Genomic DNA, 18463 nt, shown 5'->3' on the forward strand with positions numbered 1-18463 from the left:
CTACACTAAGTAATTAACAGAAAACATACAAACAGTAATTATCGTCACAAAGGATTGGTATAGTAATGTGCCCTAATGGCTAACAGGCATGGCTGGTCTGTTAGACAATGGGTCATAAACGGTCAGCTGAGAAGTTACACAGAGTTCATTAATATTAACAATTGACAATTGAAGGCTCACTCATTCGGGAACAATTGCAATCAATATATATTTACGCTCAGTGTGTCGTCGGGATCCTTGTTGGAGCGTCGTTCTGATGGAGAGTTCTCTCTCTCTCTCTCTCGGTTAGAATGGATCATTCATTAATGTCGTCATAGAATGGATGTTTCGTTGGTCTTCGCGTTCGATGATATAATTTACTTAGCTGCAGACTAATAATTAATATCAAAGACTTGTTCTTATTCTGTCGGTCTCGATAGTCTAAAAGTTAACCACGTGGTGTAGTTCACTTTCAGTAGAGGAATTGGATGGTAAAACCTACTGGCCATGGAGTGGAGGCCTGGTCTAAAGAAATGTAAATCAGGGTGGGTTTTATAGTGACCCTAGAACAGGCTTGTCAAATGACGCCTGGTCCTGTCTGTGTCCCCTTGGGGGCGTGCCGATGGCTGAGTGAAGCTTGGTACAGAAATCCAATTCTATCACATTAACATCAGTACATAGCATCTCAATGTATTACAAATAGCTTTATCCTTATTAATACATTTTATACAACCATTATGATGCAAGTCTCAAGCTGAGGCTATTATATAAACAGTTTTATGGTAATATGGCTATATTGTCTCTTCTGAGTATCACAAAATTGTACCAAGCGGACCAGTTCGTAGCTGGATTCTTCACCAATCTTCCATACCTTCTCCAGAACACAAATGTCGCTTGGCTCCCCAATTCTGTGAGTTGGAAGAATTTCCTGTGTCTCTCTATGGGCCATGTGGCCAGAGACTCTCCTGGAATTTTACCACTCCTTCACACAGGGACTGTGTGGGGAAGGTAGGTTGGGGGATGGTGCAAAAGGGGGGAGGGGGTCAACTGTCCTCCCTGTACTCAAAGAGGCCAACGTCATGACAGCAGGGTTCCCCAACTGGGCCCGCGGGTGGTTCTCCTGCTGCTGGGTTCCTAGAGCAGGGTTCCCCAACTGGTCCAATTGGGCCCGCGGGTGATTTTATTTGGCCCCTTAAGTTTAGTGAGCAAAACAAAAGTAATGTCATTGTTGGACATAAAAGAGTAAAACCCAGGAAACACCGGGGCTTCATCACATCCTCATACTGTCACAGTTTAAGAGATGGAGACAGGTTTAGTATCACACCATCTGGTATATGTTTACTGTTTTTATTATTTTATCTTGACTACTTTTATTAAAGGCTTTTTAGTCTTTTTATGGGGCTCACCTTGGCTCTGGTATGAAAGGCTACAACTCAAACCTTGACATACAAGGTTCTGGGGAATGTTTATGGTCTTTGCTCTCTGTAAAATCCAACGATTCCAACCCATTTAGTTTCAGCTCAGCCTGACTGCATTTCCTGGTGATTTACCTTTTGGAAAGGAATGGGTTTGGCTCCATGAACCCAAGAGATCGTCTCCTTGGCTTTAATTATTTTGTCTTTTTTTTGGTATTGGTAGAATTCTTTGCAGCTTCCATACTGTTACAGAAGTTCATTTCCTCAGGTTAGGTTGTGTCCTCGGAGCCCAGCTGTATTGATTCTGAGAGTATACCATATATTGACTGGTGAGTATTAACTAGCTGTATTGATTCTGAGAGTATACCATATATTGACTGGTGAGTATTAACCAGCTGTGTTGATTCTGAGAGTATACCATATATTGACTGGTGAGTATTAAGCAGCTGTATTGATTCTGAGAGTATACCATATATTGACTGGTGAGTATTAACCAGCTGTGTTGATTCTGAGAGTATACCATATATTGACTGGTGAGTATTAACCAGCTGTGTTGATTCTGAGAGTATACCATATATTGACTGGTGAGTATTAACCAGCTGTGTTGATCCTGAGAGTATACCATATATTGACTGGTGAGTATTAACCAGCTGTATTGATTCTGAGAGTATACCATATATTGACTGGTGAGTATTAAGCAGCTGTATTGATTCTGAGAGTATACCATATATTGACTGGTGAGTATTAACCAGCTGTATTGATTCTGAGAGTATACCATATATTGACTGGTGAGTATTAACCAGCTGTATTGATTCTGAGAGTATACCATATATTGATTGGTGAGTAGAGTTTCTAAATTCTGTCAACTTTCCCAACATTTCCAGGTTTTCTAGATATCCAGGCTGGAAGATTCCAGAAACAAAACAGGCGATCCAGAATCCTCCAACCAGGATTTCTGGAAAAACCTGACAGAGTTTTGCTACTTTACTGCACTAAGGAAAGGTGTGATTTTTCTGCCGCTAAATCACATGTTGACCACAAGGTGGCGCCACATACCACAACTAATAATACTTCATTTACACATCTCTTCACAAGGTTTCCCTTTAGTGGATGGTTTCATGCAGTGGATCTATACATTGTCATAAAGACCAGCTATGTGTGAGCAATTATCAAATCATTACTACTCGCATGGATGGGTAAGCCACATGTACTGAGTTAGTATGTGAAAAAGATGCAGAGAATCAAAAGAAGAAATCAAAGAATATTTCTGGTAATTCAATTGAGACCATAAACTCAGAGCCAGACAGACACAGCGCCAGACAAACACAGCGCCAGACAAACAGACAGACTCACACAGCTTCAGACACACCAGACACACACAGACAGACTCACACAGCTTCAGACACACCAGACACACAGACAGACTCACACAGCTTCAGACACACCAGACACACACAGACAGACTCACACAGCTTCAGACACACCAGACACAAACAGACAGACTCACACAGTGCCACACTCAGACAGACTCACACAGAGCCAGACACCACAGACACACAGTGCAGCGGAAATCAAACCCCCACCGCAGCATACAGGAGAAAGCCTTTCTACTTTATTAAAGAGAAGCAGCTTTTTTCCAGAACGTGATCAGAAAATACAATACTGTTTTTTCATCATATTATTTTTATTGGGTTTTTCTTTTCCTATGAAATGCTGCTGTTGAAAACAGCCAAAGTGAAGTGCTTCAGTCCTCATCTTTCTCCAATCGCATCCCTCCAAAACTAGCATCACATGGGTAGGGGTGTTCTTATTGGCTGACTGAGAATGTATCTGGCCCTTGATTGTTTGTAATGGTTGTTGTTCTTCGTTGTTGAATTGAAAGTGTTCAGGGCGTGAGGCATGGTCCCCTGTCCTGACCAGTTACTGTGCTCCTCTATCCACCGGCTCCAGTACGGTTTTAATCCAGGTTATGTGTTATTGTTGACAGGCATGGTCCCCAGAACAGTCCTGTTTTATCCACGTCGTACGGTATCGCTCCGCTCCGTGCTCACCTCCTAAAAACGAGGTACAGCCGGGCGACAGTCTGTTTTTATTTACTTTTTAATCTTCTCCAAAATAGATGTCATATATATAATATATACACATCAAACATACATCTCTTTATTCATCTGTGATGCCTGTAAGCCCCCCCTCCTTTTATTACAAAATGGTAACAAAGACTTCAGTTGGTTCTCCTCCTGTTCATCCCTGGAAGGAGGATGAGGCTCAGTGAATATAGACAACCTCCAGCTGTCCGTCACTGATTGGTGGATCATTCTTGTAGGCAGAAAAGGGGCAGAGAAATGGTGGGTGGAAAGGGAACGAATGAGGGAATAAACAGGAGAAAAAAAAATGTGTGTTTGAGAGTTAATGATATATCCAAACTGAACGATTATGGGTCTCGTCTTCACATATTAACAAATCCACAAACATCTTTTGTGTTCTTTTATTACGAAATAGAGCTACAATATGAACATTGCATTTTCTCCTGGCCTCTTGTCTGTGTCAGTCTGTCAGTGGGTTTTCCACTCTGCTGGAGTAACATTGTGTTGAGGTATTATCTGCATGTCACCGTGTTCTTTCAACACTTCTGATGGATAATGACAGATCAACCTTGTTCTGTTACTGTCAGAGGGGGTGTGTGTGCATTATGATGTCATGGTGCTCCGTGACCAATGGGGAGGTCTAATGAATGAGGTGTAAACAAAAAGTTGTGAATGTTTTCAAAATGACAACCAACCAAAACAAAGAGAAAAGGTCAGGAAAAAGAGGAAAAGAAAAAAAAAGATTAAAAAGGAGAAACCAGCGTCTGATTGGGCGGCACATCATTCAGTTCGGGGAAGAAGGACCTGCTCGGAGCCAAAATGGTCGCCGGGTTTCCCTCCATTTGGCCTAAAGTCAATTTGCCAGATGGTCGATCGTCGAGGAATAAAAAGCAGGATGCCTGAGCCAGCCACACCGGCATTGTCTGTCTGTAGGTCTGTCCGTCTGTCTGCTGTGAGTAACCAGGTCTAGGATCTCATGGTGGACTGGGTACGAGGGGAAGGAAGTCTCTCAGAAGGCTTGCTGAGCTGGGTTGTAGTTGAAGGTGGATGGCACGTGGGGTCTTTCTTCAAGCTTCTCGTATTCCAGATGAAACTCCTAGAAAGAGAGGGAGGGGAGAAACAAGGATTTTAGGGACAGCAGTGGATAAGGGCAGTGTTCAGCAGAAGCAGTGGATAAGGGCAGTGTTCAGCAGAAGCAGTGGATAAGGGCAGTGTTCAGCAGAAGCAGCGGATAAGGGCAGTGTTCAGCAGAAGCAGCGGATAAGGGCAGTGTTCAGCAGAAGCAGCGGATAAGGGCAGTGTTCAGCAGAAGCTCAGCAGAAGCAGTGGATAAGGGCAGTGTTCAGCAGAAGCAGTGGATAAGGGCGGTGTTCAGCAGAAGCAGTGGATAAGGGCAGTGTTCAGCAGAAGCAGCGGATAAGGGCAGTGTTCAGCAGAAGCAGCGGATAAGGGCAGTGTTCAGCAGAAGCAGCGGATAAGGGCAGTGTTCAGCAGAAGCAGCATTGTAAATACAGAACAGCTTCTCCTGTGGAGAAAATTGTACATATGATAGAACAATAGAAGCTTTCTATGGGGGGAAATCAGCAGGTTTACAAATCCTCTGGGAGTGAATGATCCCAGATGTCAAGGGTCCATGCTGGAAACACACATGTCCACAATTGCATGGCAAAGCACATCTATTCAAATACCAAACCACATACACTTTTGCAATTGGAAAAGCCGTTGTTAGCTTGCCTTGAAACCCCAAAAAACAGTATTTCTGATTTCTAGTTGTAACTACAACGCATTCAGAAAGTATTCAGACCCCTTCCTTTTTCCACATTGTTACATTACAGCCTTATTCTAAAATGGATTACATTGTTTTCTTTCTCATCAATCTACACACAATACCCCATAATGACATCACAATACCCCATAATGACATCACAATACCCCATAATGACATCACAATACACCATAATGACAAAGCGAAAACAGGTTAATTTTTTTGTTCAAATGTATTAAAGATAAAAGAACTGAAATACCTTATTTACATTAGTATTCAGACCCTTTGCCATGAGACTTGAAATTGAACTCCAGTGCATCCTATTTCCATTGATCACCCTTGAGATATTTCTACAACTTGGGACATGATCTGGAAAGGCAAACACCGGTCTATATAAAGGTCCCACAGTTGACAGTGCATGTCAGAGCAAAAACCAAGCCATGAGATCTAAGGAATTGTCTGTAGAGCTCCGAGACAGGATTGTGTCGAGGCACAGATCTGGGGAAGGGTACCAGAAAACGTCTGCAGCATTGAAGGTCCCTAAGAACACAGTAGACTCCATCATTGTTAAATGGAAGAAGTTTGGAACCACCTAGACTCCTCCTAGAGCTGTCTGCCAGGACAAACTGACCAATCAGGGGAGAAGGGCCTTGGTCAGGGAGGTGGCCAAGAACCCGAGAAGAATGGGAGAAACTCCTCAAATACAGGTGTGCCAAACTTACCCATGAAAACTCACGCCTGTAGTCGCTGCCAAAGGTGCTTCAACAAAGTACTGAGTAAAGGGTCTGAATACTTATATAAATGTTATATTTCAGTTTTTTAATTTTTTATTATACATTTGCAAAAAGTTCTAAACGGTTTTTGCTTTTCATTATGGGGTTGAGTGTGTAGAAAAAACAATTGAATACATTTTATAATAAGGCTGTAACAAAGAAATGTGGAAAAAGTCAAGGTCTGAATACTTTCTGAATGCATTGTAACTACGGTAACAGTCCTCAAGCCTTTGTTCTTCACCTTGGCTACTTTCCTCCAGTTAAGACAATCAAAGAAGTAGTAGGTGCCTCTCTCATAGGCGTTGGTCTTCAGAGTGGGCTCCATGCCCGGCGCCCGCGTGATCCACACCCGCTCCTCCTTGTGGTACCGCCAGTCCCGGTTGAAGCTGAGGTTACAGGTCACAGGTCATACAGGTTAAGGGTCAAATGTTAGTGCACAGCATTGTATACGGTAGTAACATTTGCTTATAAGACTTGAAGGACAAACTACATTAAGTAGAAGTAGAGGTGGCAGAAGGGGACCTGACTACATAGAGGTGGCAGAAGGGGGACCTGACTACATAGAGGTGGCAGAAGGGGGACCTGACTACATAGAGGTGGCAGAAGGGGGACCTGACTACATAGAGGTGGCAGAAGGGGGACCTGACTACATAGAGGTGGCAGAAGGGGGACCTGACTACATAGAGGTGGCAGAAGGGGGATGACTACATAGAGGTGGCAGAAGGGGACCTGACTACATAGAGGTGGCAGAAGGGGACCTGACTACATAGAGGTGGCAGAAGGGGGCCTGACTACATAGAGGTGGCAGAAGGGGGACCTGACTACATAGAGGTGGCAGAAGGGGGCTGACTACATAGAGGTGGCAGAAGGGGGACCTGACTACATAGAGGTGGCATAAGGGGGACCCTGACTACATAGAGGTGGCAGAAGGGGGCCCTGACTACATAGAGGTGGCAGAAGGGGGGACCTGACTACATAGAGGTGGCAGAAGGGGGCCTGACTACATAGAGGTGGCAGAAGGGGAGTGACTACATAGAGGTGGCAGAAGGGGGCCTGACTACATAGAGGTGGCAGAAGGGGGGCCTGACTACATAGAGGTGGCAGAAGGGGGGCCTGACTACATAGAGGTGGCAGAAGGGGGGCCTGACTACATAGAGGTGGCAGAAGGGGGTCCTGACTACATAGAGGTGGCAGAAGGGGGGCCTGACTACATAGAGGTGGCAGAAGGGGGCCTGACTACATAGAGGTGGCAGAAGGGGGCCTGACTACATAGAGGTGGCAGAAGGGGGGCCTGACTACATAGAGGTGGCAGAAGGGGGCCCTGACTACATAGAGGTGGCAGAAGGGGGCCTGACTACATAGAGGTGGCAGAAGGGGGGCCCTGACTACATAGAGGTGGCAGAAGGGGGCCCTGACTACATAGAGGTGGCAGAAGGGGGGCCTGACTACATAGAGGTGGCAGAAGGGGGCCTGACTACATAGAGGTGGCAGAAGGGGGCCTGACTACATAGAGGTGGCAGAAGGGGGCCTGACTACATAGAGGTGGCAGAAGGGGGCCTGACTACATAGAGGTGGCAGAAGGGGGGCCTGACTACACAGAGGTGGCAGAAGGGGGGCCTGACTACACAGAGGTGGCAGAAGGGGGCCTGACTACATAGAGGTGGCAGAAGGGGGCCTGACTACATAGAGGTGGCAGAAGGGGGACCTGACTACATAGAGGTGGCAGAAGGGGGCCCTGACTACATAGAGGTGGCAGAAGGGGGCCCTGACTACATAGAGGTGGCAGAAGGGGGCCCTGACTACATAGAGGTGGCAGAAGGGGGCCTGACTACATAGAGGTGGCAGAAGGGGGGCCTGACTACATAGAGGTGGCAGAAGGGGTCTGACTACAGAGGTATTTTCTGCTTCATGTTACATGTCAGTACCACTAAAACCCAGAGGAGGGCGCTTGTTGACAAGAAGACTACATAGAGGTGGCAGAAGGGGAGTGACTACATAGAGGTGGCAGAAGGGGGCCCGACTACATAGAGGTGGCAGAAGGGGGCCCGACTACATAGAGGTGGCAGAAGGGGGCCCGACTACATAGAGGTGGCAGAAGGGGGCCTGACTACATAGAGGTGGCAGAAGGGGGCCTGACTACATAGAGGTGGCAGAAGGGGGGCCTGACTACATAGAGGTGGCAGAAGGGGGCCTGACTACATAGAGGTGGCAGAAGGGGGCCTGACTACATAGAGGTGGCAGAAGGGGGCCCTGACTACATAGAGGTGGCAGAAGGGGGCCTGACTACATAGAGGTGGCAGAAGGGGGCCTGACTACATAGAGGTGGCAGAAGGGGGGCCTGACTACATAGAGGTGGCAGAAGGGGGCCTGACTACATAGAGGTGGCAGAAGGGGGCCTGACTACATAGAGGTGGCAGAAGGGGGCCTGACTACATAGAGGTGGCAGAAGGGGGGCCTGACTACATAGAGGTGGCAGAAGGGGGCCTGACTACATAGAGGTGGCAGAAGGGGGCCTGACTACATAGAGGTGGCAGAAGGGGGCCTGACTACATAGAGGTGGCAGAAGGGGGCCTGACTACATAGAGGTGGCAGAAGGGGACCTGACTACATAGAGGTGGCAGAAGGGGGCCTGACTACATAGAGGTGGCAGAAGGGGGCCCTGACTACATAGAGGTGGCAGAAGGGGGCCCTGACTACATAGAGGTGGCAGAAGGGGGCCCTGACTACATAGAGGTGGCAGAAGGGGGCCTGACTACATAGAGGTGGCAGAAGGGGACTGACTACAGAGGTGGCAGAAGGGGAGCTGACTACATAGTGGCAGAAGGAGTGCCACTACATAGAGGGCGTGGCAAGAAGGGGACTACATAGAGGTGGCAGAAGGGGAGTGACTACATAGAGGTGGCAGAAGGGGAGTGACTACATAGAGGTGGCAGAAGGGGGCCTGACTACATAGAGGTGGCAGAAGGGGGGCCTGACTACATAGAGGTGGCAGAAGGGGGCCTGACTACATAGAGGTGGCAGAAGGGGCTGACTACATAGAGGTGGCAGAAGGGGCCTACTACATAGAGGTGGCAGAAGGGGCTGACTACATAGAGGTGGCAGAAGGGGCTGACTACATAGAGGTGGCAGAAGGGGCTGACTACATAGAGGTGGCAGAAGGGGCTGACTACATAGAGGTGGCAGAAGGGGAGTGACTACATAGAGGTGGCAGAAGGGGCCTGATAGAGGTGGCAGAAGGGGCCTGACTACATAGAGGTGGCAGAAGGGGCTGACTACATAGAGGTGGCAGAAGGGGAGTGACTACATAGAGGTGGCAGAAGGGGCCTGACTACATAGAGGTGGCAGAAGGGGCCTGACTACATAGAGGTGGCAGAAGGGGCCTGACTACATAGAGGTGGCAGAAGGGGCCTGACTACATAGAGGTGGCAGAAGGGGCCTGACTACATAGAGGTGGCAGAAGGGGCCGACTACATAGAGGTGGCAGAAGGGGCCTGACTACAGAGGTGGCAGAAGGGGCCGACTACATAGAGGTGGCAGAAGGGGACCTGACTACATAGAGGTGGCAGAAGGGGACTGACTACATAGAGGTGGCAGAAGGGGACTGACTACATAGAGGTGGCAGAAGGGGACTGACTACATAGAGGTGGCAGAAGGGGACTGACTACATAGAGGTGGCAGAAGGGGCCTGACTACATAGAGGTGGCAGAAGGGGACTGACTACATAGAGGTGGCAGAAGGGGACTGACTACATAGAGGTGGCAGAAGGGGACTGACTACATAGAGGTGGCAGAAGGGGACCCGACTACATAGAGGTGGCAGAAGGGGACCCGACTACATAGAGGTGGCAGAAGGGGACCTGACTACATAGAAGTGGCAGAAGGGGGATCAGACTACATAGAGGTGGCAGAAGGGGAGTGACTACATAGAGGTGGCAGAAGGGGTCTGACCACAGAGGTATTTTCTGCTTCATGTTACATGTCAGTACCACTAAAACCCAGAGGAGGGCGCTTGTTGACAAGAAAAGGTGAGTAAAACAAACACCTCACCAAGCCTGTTACCATAGCAGACACTAGCTAGCCCAGCTGAGGAGCATCCTTCACACAGTGTGTCTGTCTGTATACGTACAGCTCTACTGCAGCCAGCAGCTGGAGGAGGTCTCCTCCATTCATGTAGTACAGATAGAACAGCAGGTCCTCTCCATAACGAGACAGTTTGATTGCAGCAAGCTGGAAGGAGGAGAGGGAGAGGAGGAGAGGAGGGGAGAGGAGAGGAGGAAGGGCAGAGAGAGAGGAGAGAAGGGGCGAGAAAAGGGGGCGAGAGAGAGAGGAGAGAAAGGGGGGCGAGAGAGAGAGAAGAGAAAGGGGAGAGGGAGAGAGAGGAGAGAAAGGGGAAGAGAGGAGAGAAAGGGGGAGAGAGAGGAGAGAGGAGAAAGGGGGAGAGAGAGGAGAGAAAGGGGGAGAGAGAGGAGAGAAAGGGGAGAGAGGAGAGAAAGGGGGAGAGAGAGGAGAGAAAGGGGGAGAGAGAGGAGAGAAAGGGGAGAAAGGGGGAGAGAGAGGAGAGAAAGGGGGAGAGGCAACAGGTTATTGATCTATTCCTCTACCTGGCACCATCAACAGAAGCTAACCGTGCCGTTCTTATCACAACCATGCTAGATAAAAAGATGATTCAACTCTCAGTGGACAGAGCAGTTACAACAATGCTTGTTTGGTGTTGCTAGTGCACTCAAACAGAGGGGCCAATAATACGAGGGCCAAAACAACAACGTTACATTGAGCTGGTTAGAAAAAGTACTTTAACCATCCTTAATGAACAACTTAGATGAAGGTGTGATAACGATGTGTTTAGAATGGACCGGTGTATCAGTGACTTGGTGCTAGATCAGAATGGACCGGTGTATCAGTGACTTGGTGCTAGATCAGAATGGACCGGTGTATCAGTGACTTGGTGCTAGATCAGAATGGACCGGTGTATCAGTGACTTGGTGCTAGATCAGAATGGACCGTGTATCAGTAGACTTGGTGCTAGATCAGAATGGACCGGTGTATCAGTGACTTGGTGCTAGATCAGAATGGACCGGTGTATCAGTGACTTGGTGCTAGATCAGAATGGACCGGTGTATCAGTGACTTGGTGCTAGATCAGAATGGACCGTGTTCAGGAGACTGTCTGCTTGGAGGGAAACCTAGTCAGCTGTCTTCCTCATTTAACCCAACCCCTCTGAATCAGAGAGGTGAGGAGGGCTTCCTCATTTAACCCAACCCCTCTGAATCAGAGAGGTGAGGAGGGCTTCCTCATTTAACCCAACCCCTCTGAATCAGAGAGGTGAGGAGGGCTTCCTCATTTAACCCAACCCCTCTGAATCAGAGAGGTGAGGAGGGCTTCCTCATTTAACCCAACCCCTCTGAATCAGAGAGGTGAGGAGGGCTTCCTCATTTAACCCAACCCCTCTGAATCAGAGAGGTGAGGGGGGCTTCCTCATTTAACCCAACCCCTCTGAATCAGAGAGGTGAGGAGGGCTTCCTCATTTAACCCAACCCCTCTGAATCAGAGAGGTGAGGGGGGCTTCCTCATTTAACCCAACCCCTCTGAATCAGAGAGGTGAGGGGGGCTTCCTCATTTAACCCAACCCCTCTGAATCAGAGAGGTGAGGAGGGCTTCCTCATTTAACCCAACCCCTCTGAATCAGAGAGTGAGGGGGCTTCCTCATTTAACCCAACCCCTCTGAATCAGAGAGGTGAGGAGGGCTTCCTCATTTAACCCAACCCCTCTGAATCAGAGAGGTGAGGGGGCTTCCTCATTTAACCCAACCCCTCTGAATCAGAGAGGTGAGGAGGGCTTCCTCATTTAACCCAACCCCTCTGAATCAGAGAGGTGAGGAGGGCTTCCTCATTTAACCCAACCCCTCTGAATCAGAGAGGTGAGGAGGGCTTCCTCATTTAACCCAACCCCTCTGAATCAGAGAGGTGAGGAGGGCTTCCTCATTTAACCCAACCCCTCTGAATCAGAGAGGTGAGGGGGGGCTTCCTCATTTAACCCAACCCCTCTGAATCAGAGAGGTGAGGGGGCTTCCTCATTTAACCCAACCCCTCTGAATCAGAGAGGTGAGGAGGGCTTCCTCATTTAACCCAACCCCTCTGAATCAGAGAGGTGAGGAGGGCTTCCTCATTTAACCCAACCCCTCTGAATCAGAGAGGTGAGGAGGGCTTCCTCATTTAACCCAACCCCTCTGAATCAGAGAGGTGAGGAGGGCTTCCTCATTTAACCCAACCCCTCTGAATCAGAGAGGTGAGGAGGGCTTCCTCATTTAACCCAACCCCTCTGAATCAGAGAGGTGAGGAGGGCTTCCTCATTTAACCCAACCCCTCTGAATCAGAGAGGTGAGGAGGGCTTCCTCATTTAACCCAACCCCTCTGAATCAGAGAGGTGAGAGGGCTTCCTCATTTAACCCAACCCCTCCGAATCAGAGAGGTGAGGGGGGCTTCCTCATTTAACCCAACCCCTCTGAATCAGAGAGGTGAGGAGGGCTGCCATAAGGGTGAATGGTGGTGTGTTGTGGCCATGTTGGCCAACAGCAACCCAACCCTGGGTGTGTTTATTCTGTGTCTGAGGTACATACCTTGTCCCTTATGTGAATGTTGGTTAAATACTCAGATGGAACATGGAAGTCTGGAAGTAAAGAGAGAAGTGGTTAGAGAGAACCAGACGGGGAAATGGGCAGAATCTATCCCACCTCCAGAGCACTCTGGCTGGGTAGGATACGTACCGATGTCCTGGGGTCGACACGGTGCTGACGCCCAGGGTGATGCAAACTTGGGGTACAGGTTTCTGAAGGACAAGAAAGTGGTCATGTTGATACTGTCACATCATTGTGTTGCCATGTTAACAGGTTACAATGGCGTGTCATTCTTTTCATTTTTAGATTAAAATGAAAGAATTGGACATAACAGCAGCCTATTGTCCAGCGAGTGTGTTTTTCAGGAGACTACAGCAGAACAGCTGTCTGCTACTGCTCTCAGGCTGACAGGCTGAAACAGAACATGTAGCAGGATGACTGGTTAATAAAGACTGCTCATCTTCTTATGACTGGAGGAGGGAGATGCCAAGAGAGGTTTACAGATGTGTGAAAGACTTCTGCCACTCCTCGCCCCGTTCCCTCCGTAACAGCCCGTTCCACTCCCCGTAACAGCCCGTTCCACTCCCCGTAACAGCCCGTTCCACTCCCCTCCGTAACAGCCCGTTCCACTCCCTTTCCCGTAACAGCCCGTTCCACTCCCTTCCCGTAACAGCCCGTTCCACTCCCCGTAACAGCCCGTTCCACTCCCGCTCCCGTAACAGCCCGTTCTACTCCCAACCGTTCCTCCCGTAACAGCCCGTTCTACTCCCCGTTCCCGTAACAGCCCGTTCTACTCCCCGTTCCCGTAACAGCCCGTTCTACTCCCCGTTCCCGTAACAGCCCGTTCTACTCCCCCATTCCTGTAATAACCCGTCTGAGTTGGGGGAGAGACTCTCCTTCAAAGGAGTGTTGAGTTGGAACACTCAATCAGCCAAACTGTCTCTCTATTATCTTCAGAAGGACTGCTATAGTAGAGATCAGCCAAACTGTCACTATTATCTTCAGAAGGACTGCTATAGTAGAGATCAGCCAAACTGGCTCTATTATCTTCAGGACTGCTATAGTAGAGATCAGCCAAACTGTCACTATTATCTTCAGAAGGACTGCTATAGTAGAGATCAGCCAAACTGTCTCTATTATCTTCAGAAGGACTGCTATAGTAGAGATCAGCCAAACTGTCTCTCTATTATCTTCAGAAGGACTGCTATAGTAGAGATCAGCCAAACTGTCTCTCTATTATCTTCAGAAGGACTGCTATAGTAGAGATCAGCCAAACTGTCTCTATTATCTTCAGAAGGACTGCTATAGTAGAGATCAGCCAAACTGTCTCTATTATCTTCAGAAGGACTGCTATAGTAGAGATCAGCCAAACTGTCTCTATTATCTTCAGAAGGACTGCTATAGTAGAGATCAGCCAAACTGTCACTATTATCTTCAGAAGGACTGCTATAGTAGAGATCAGCCAAACTGTCACTATTATCTTCAGAAGGACTGTTATAGTAGAGATCAGCCAAACTGTCTCTATTATCTTCAGAAGGACTGCTATAGTAGAGATCAGCCAAACTGTCACTCTATTATCTTCAGAAGGACTGCTATAGTAGAGATCAGCCAAACTGTCACTCTATTATCTTCAGAAGGACTGCTATAGTAGAGATCAGCCAAACTGTCTCTCTATTATCTTCAGAAGGACTGCTATAGTAGAGATCAGCCAAACTGTCACTATTATCTTCAGAAGGACTGCTATAGTAGAGATCAGCCAAACTGTCTCTATTATCTTCAGAAGGACTGCTATAGTAGAGATCAGCCAAACTGTCTCTATTATCTTCAGAAGGACTGCTATAGTAGAGATCAGCCAAACTGTCACTATTATCTTCAGAAGGACTGCTATAGTAGAGATCAGCCAAACTGTCACTATTATCTTCAGAAGGACTGCTATAGTAGAGATCAGCCAAACTGTCACTCTATTATCTTCAGAAGGACTGCTATAGTAGAGATCAGCCAAACTGTCACTCTATTACCTTCAGAAGGACTGCTATAGTAGAGATCAGCCAAACTGTCTCTATTATCTTCAGAAGGACTGCTATAGTAGAGATCAGCCAAACTGTCTCTATTATCTTCAGAAGGACTGCTATAGTAGAGATCAGCCAAACTGTCACTATTATCTTCAGAAGGACTGCTATAGTAGAGATCAGCCAAACTGTCACTCTATTATCTTCAGAAGGACTGCTATAGTAGAGATCAGCCAAACTGTCTCTATTATCTTCAGAAGGACTGCTATAGTAGAGATCAGCCAAACTGTCACTATTATCTTCAGAAGGACTGCTATAGTAGAGATCAGCCAAACTGTCACTCTATTACCTTCAGAAGGACTGCTATAGTAGAGATCAGCCAAACTGTCACTCTATCTTCAGAAGGACTGCTATAGTAGAGATCAGCCAAACTGTCTCTATTATCTTCAGAAGGACTGCTATAGTAGAGATCAGCCAAACTGTCACTCTATTATCTTCAGAAGGACTGCTATAGTAGAGATCAGCCAAACTGTCACTATTATCTTCAGAAGGACTGCTATAGTAGAGATCAGCCAAACTGTCACTATTATCTTCAGAAGGACTGCTATAGTAGAGATCAGCCAAACTGTCTCTATTATCTTCAGGACTGCTATAGTAGAGATCAGCCAAACTGTCACTATTATCTTCAGAAGGACTGCTATAGTAGAGATCAGCCAAACTGTCTCTATTATCTTCAGGACTGCTATAATAGAAATCAGCCAAACTGTCACTCTATTATCTTCAGAAGGACTGCTATAGTAGAGATCAGCCAAACTGTCACTATTATCTTCAGAAGGACTGCTATAGTAGAGATCAGCCAAACTGTCTCTATTATCTTCAGAAGGACTGCTATAGTAGAGATCAGCCAAACTGTCACTCTATTATCTTCAGAAGGACTGCTATAGTAGAGATCAGCCAAACTGTCACTCTATTATCTTCAGAAGGACTGCTATAGTAGAGATCAGCCAAACTGTCTCTCTATTATCTTCAGAAGGACTGCTATAGTAGAGATCAGCCAAACTGTCACTCTATTATCTTCAGAAGGACTGCTATAGTAGAGATCAGCCAAACTGTCACTCTATTATCTTCAGAAGGACTGCTATAGTAGAGATCAGCCAAACTGTCACTCTATTATCTTCAGAAGGACTGCTATAGTAGAGATCAGCCAAACTGTCACTCTATTATCTTCAGAAGGACTGCTATAGTAGAGATCAGCCAAACTGTCACTCTATTATCTTCAGAAGGACTGCTATAGTAGAGATCAGCCAAACTGTCTCTCTATCTTCAGAAGGACTGCTATAGTAGAGATCAGCCAAACTGTCTCTATTATCTTCAGGACTGCTATAGTAGAGATCAGCCAAACTGTCACTATTATCTTCAGAAGGACTGCTATAGTAGAGATCAGCCAAACTGTCACTCTATTATCTTCAGAAGGACTGCTATAGTAGAGATCAGCCAAACTGTCACTATTATCTTCAGAAGGACTGCTATAGTAGAGATCAGCCAAACTGTCACTATTATCTTCAGAAGGACTGCTATAGTAGAGATCAGCCAAACTGTCACTATTATCTTCAGAAGGACTGCTATAGTAGAGATCAGCCAAACTGTCTCTATTATCTTCAGAAGGACTGCTATAGTAGAGATCAGCCAAACTGTCACTCTATTATCTTCAGAAGGACTGCTATAGTAGAGATCAGCCAAACTGTCGCTTATCTTCAGAAGGACTGCTATAGTAGAGATCAGCCAAACTGTCTCTATTATCTTCAGAAGGACTGCTATAGTAGAGATCAGCCAAACTGTCACTATTATCTTCAGAAGGACTGCTATAGTAGAGATCAGCCAAACTGTCACTCTTTATCTTCAGAAGGACTGCTATAGTAGAGATCAGCCAAACTGTCACTCTATTATCTTCAGAAGGACTGCTATAGTAGAGATCAGCCAAACTGTCACTATCTTCAGAAGGACTGCTATAGTAGAGATCAGCCAAACTGTCTCTATTATCTTCAGGACTGCTATAGTAGAGATCAGCCAAACTGTCTCTATTATCTTCAGAAGGACTGCTATAGTAGAGATCAGCCAAACTGTCTCTATTATCTTCAGAAGGACTGCTATAGTAGAGATCAGCCAAACTGTCACTATTATCTTCAGAAGGACTGCTACAGTAGAGATCAGCCAAACTGTCTCTATTATCTTCAGAAGGACTGCTATAGTAGAGATCAGCCAAACTGTCTCTCTATCTTCAGAAGGACTGCTATAGTAGAGATCAGCCAAACTGTCTCTCTATTATCTTCAGAAGGACTGCTATAGTAGAGATCAGCCAAACTGATCAGCTACTCCTCACAGCCCAGACAAACAGACAGCAGCTACTCCTCACAGCCCATCAGACCGACAGACAGACAGACAGCAGCTACTCCTCACAGCCCATCAGACAGAAAGACAGCAGCTACTCCTCACAGCACATCAGACAGAAAGACAGCAGCTACTCCTCACAGCACATCAGACAGACAGACAGCAGCTACTCCTCACAGCACATCATACAGACAGACAGACAGCAGCTACTCCTCACAGCCCATCAGACAGACAGACAGCAGCTACTCCTCACAGCACATCAGACAGACAGACAGCAGCTACTCCTCACAGCACATCAGACAGACAGACAGCGGCTACTCCTCACAGCACATCAGACAGACAGACAGCGGCTACTCCTCACAGCCCAGACAGACAGACAGCAGCTACCCCTCACAGCACATCAGACAGACAGACAGCGGCTACTCCTCACAGCCCATCAGACAGACAGACAGCAGCTACTCCTCACAGCCCATCAGACAGTTTATTATACTGTATCTACTGATGGATAATGAAGCGTCACTCTGTCTGACTCCATAAGTCAGAGTCTAACTACGGCTGCAGCCTTCACTGCTCCTGGATCAGCCTTCACTGCTCCTGGATCAGCCTTCACTGCTCCTGGATCAGCCTTTCTGGATCAGCCTTCACTGCTCCTGGATCAGCCTTCACTGCTCCTGGATCAGCCTTCACTGCTCCTGGATCAGTTATTCCACGGTCCTGTTGGGATGGTTTCTACACGTCCTAGAGACGACCAGACTTACTCTGGCGAGTTGAGGTTGAGTCCTAGTGTTGTCAGGTCACTGCCCAGTGCTAGGTGCACCATGCCCGGGTCTGTCTCCGCTGCCCTGATGAACGTTAACAAGCCAATCATCCCAAACTGGTCTGTTACCATGCCCCCGGGAATGTTCGTCACGCGACCTGGAGGGGGAGGAGAGGAAAGACCAATGAGGACGGGACCCTCGTGTGTGTGTGTGTGTGTGTGTGTGTGACCCCGTCTATTAACTACAGGAATTAGTGTTGAACGTTGACCTTCGTGCCCGGCTGATGATACGGATAAAAAGGTTACATTTTTCCTGACCACATGACCATGGAAAAGTCTTAGTTAAAACGTTTTAATGTCACCTGAACAACTACAGTCAAATGCCTTTCTGTAGCTCTAAACACAATGCAGTAATCAATAACGCATTACTAGAAAAAAACAAACAAGAAAAGGAAATATGAAATACACAAGAAATAGGAAATACACAAGAAATAGGAAATACAAAGTAAGAAAGCATACTATATAGAGGAAATATTTAAAAAGTGGCATGTAGCTCGGCCCCAGTGATGTACTGGGCTGTCAGCACAAACCTCTGTAGCGCCATGCGATCCAGGGCGGTGCTATCGCCATACCAAGCAGTGATGTACTGGGCTGTCCGCACAAACCTCTGTAGCGCCATGC

General features: G+C 47.2%; 1 pseudogene; it reads right to left on the reverse strand.

Moving 5' to 3' along the window:
* Positions 1 to 3864: 3864 nt before the first annotated feature.
* The window catches only part of LOC106593594 (CCR4-NOT transcription complex subunit 2-like), an 88034-nt pseudogene continuing 73435 nt past the window's right edge, over positions 3865 to 18463 (reverse strand).

This window comes from Salmo salar, chromosome ssa07 (assembly GCF_905237065.1).
Source record: "Salmo salar chromosome ssa07, Ssal_v3.1, whole genome shotgun sequence".
In the NCBI taxonomy this organism is placed as follows: domain Eukaryota; kingdom Metazoa; phylum Chordata; class Actinopteri; order Salmoniformes; family Salmonidae; genus Salmo; species Salmo salar.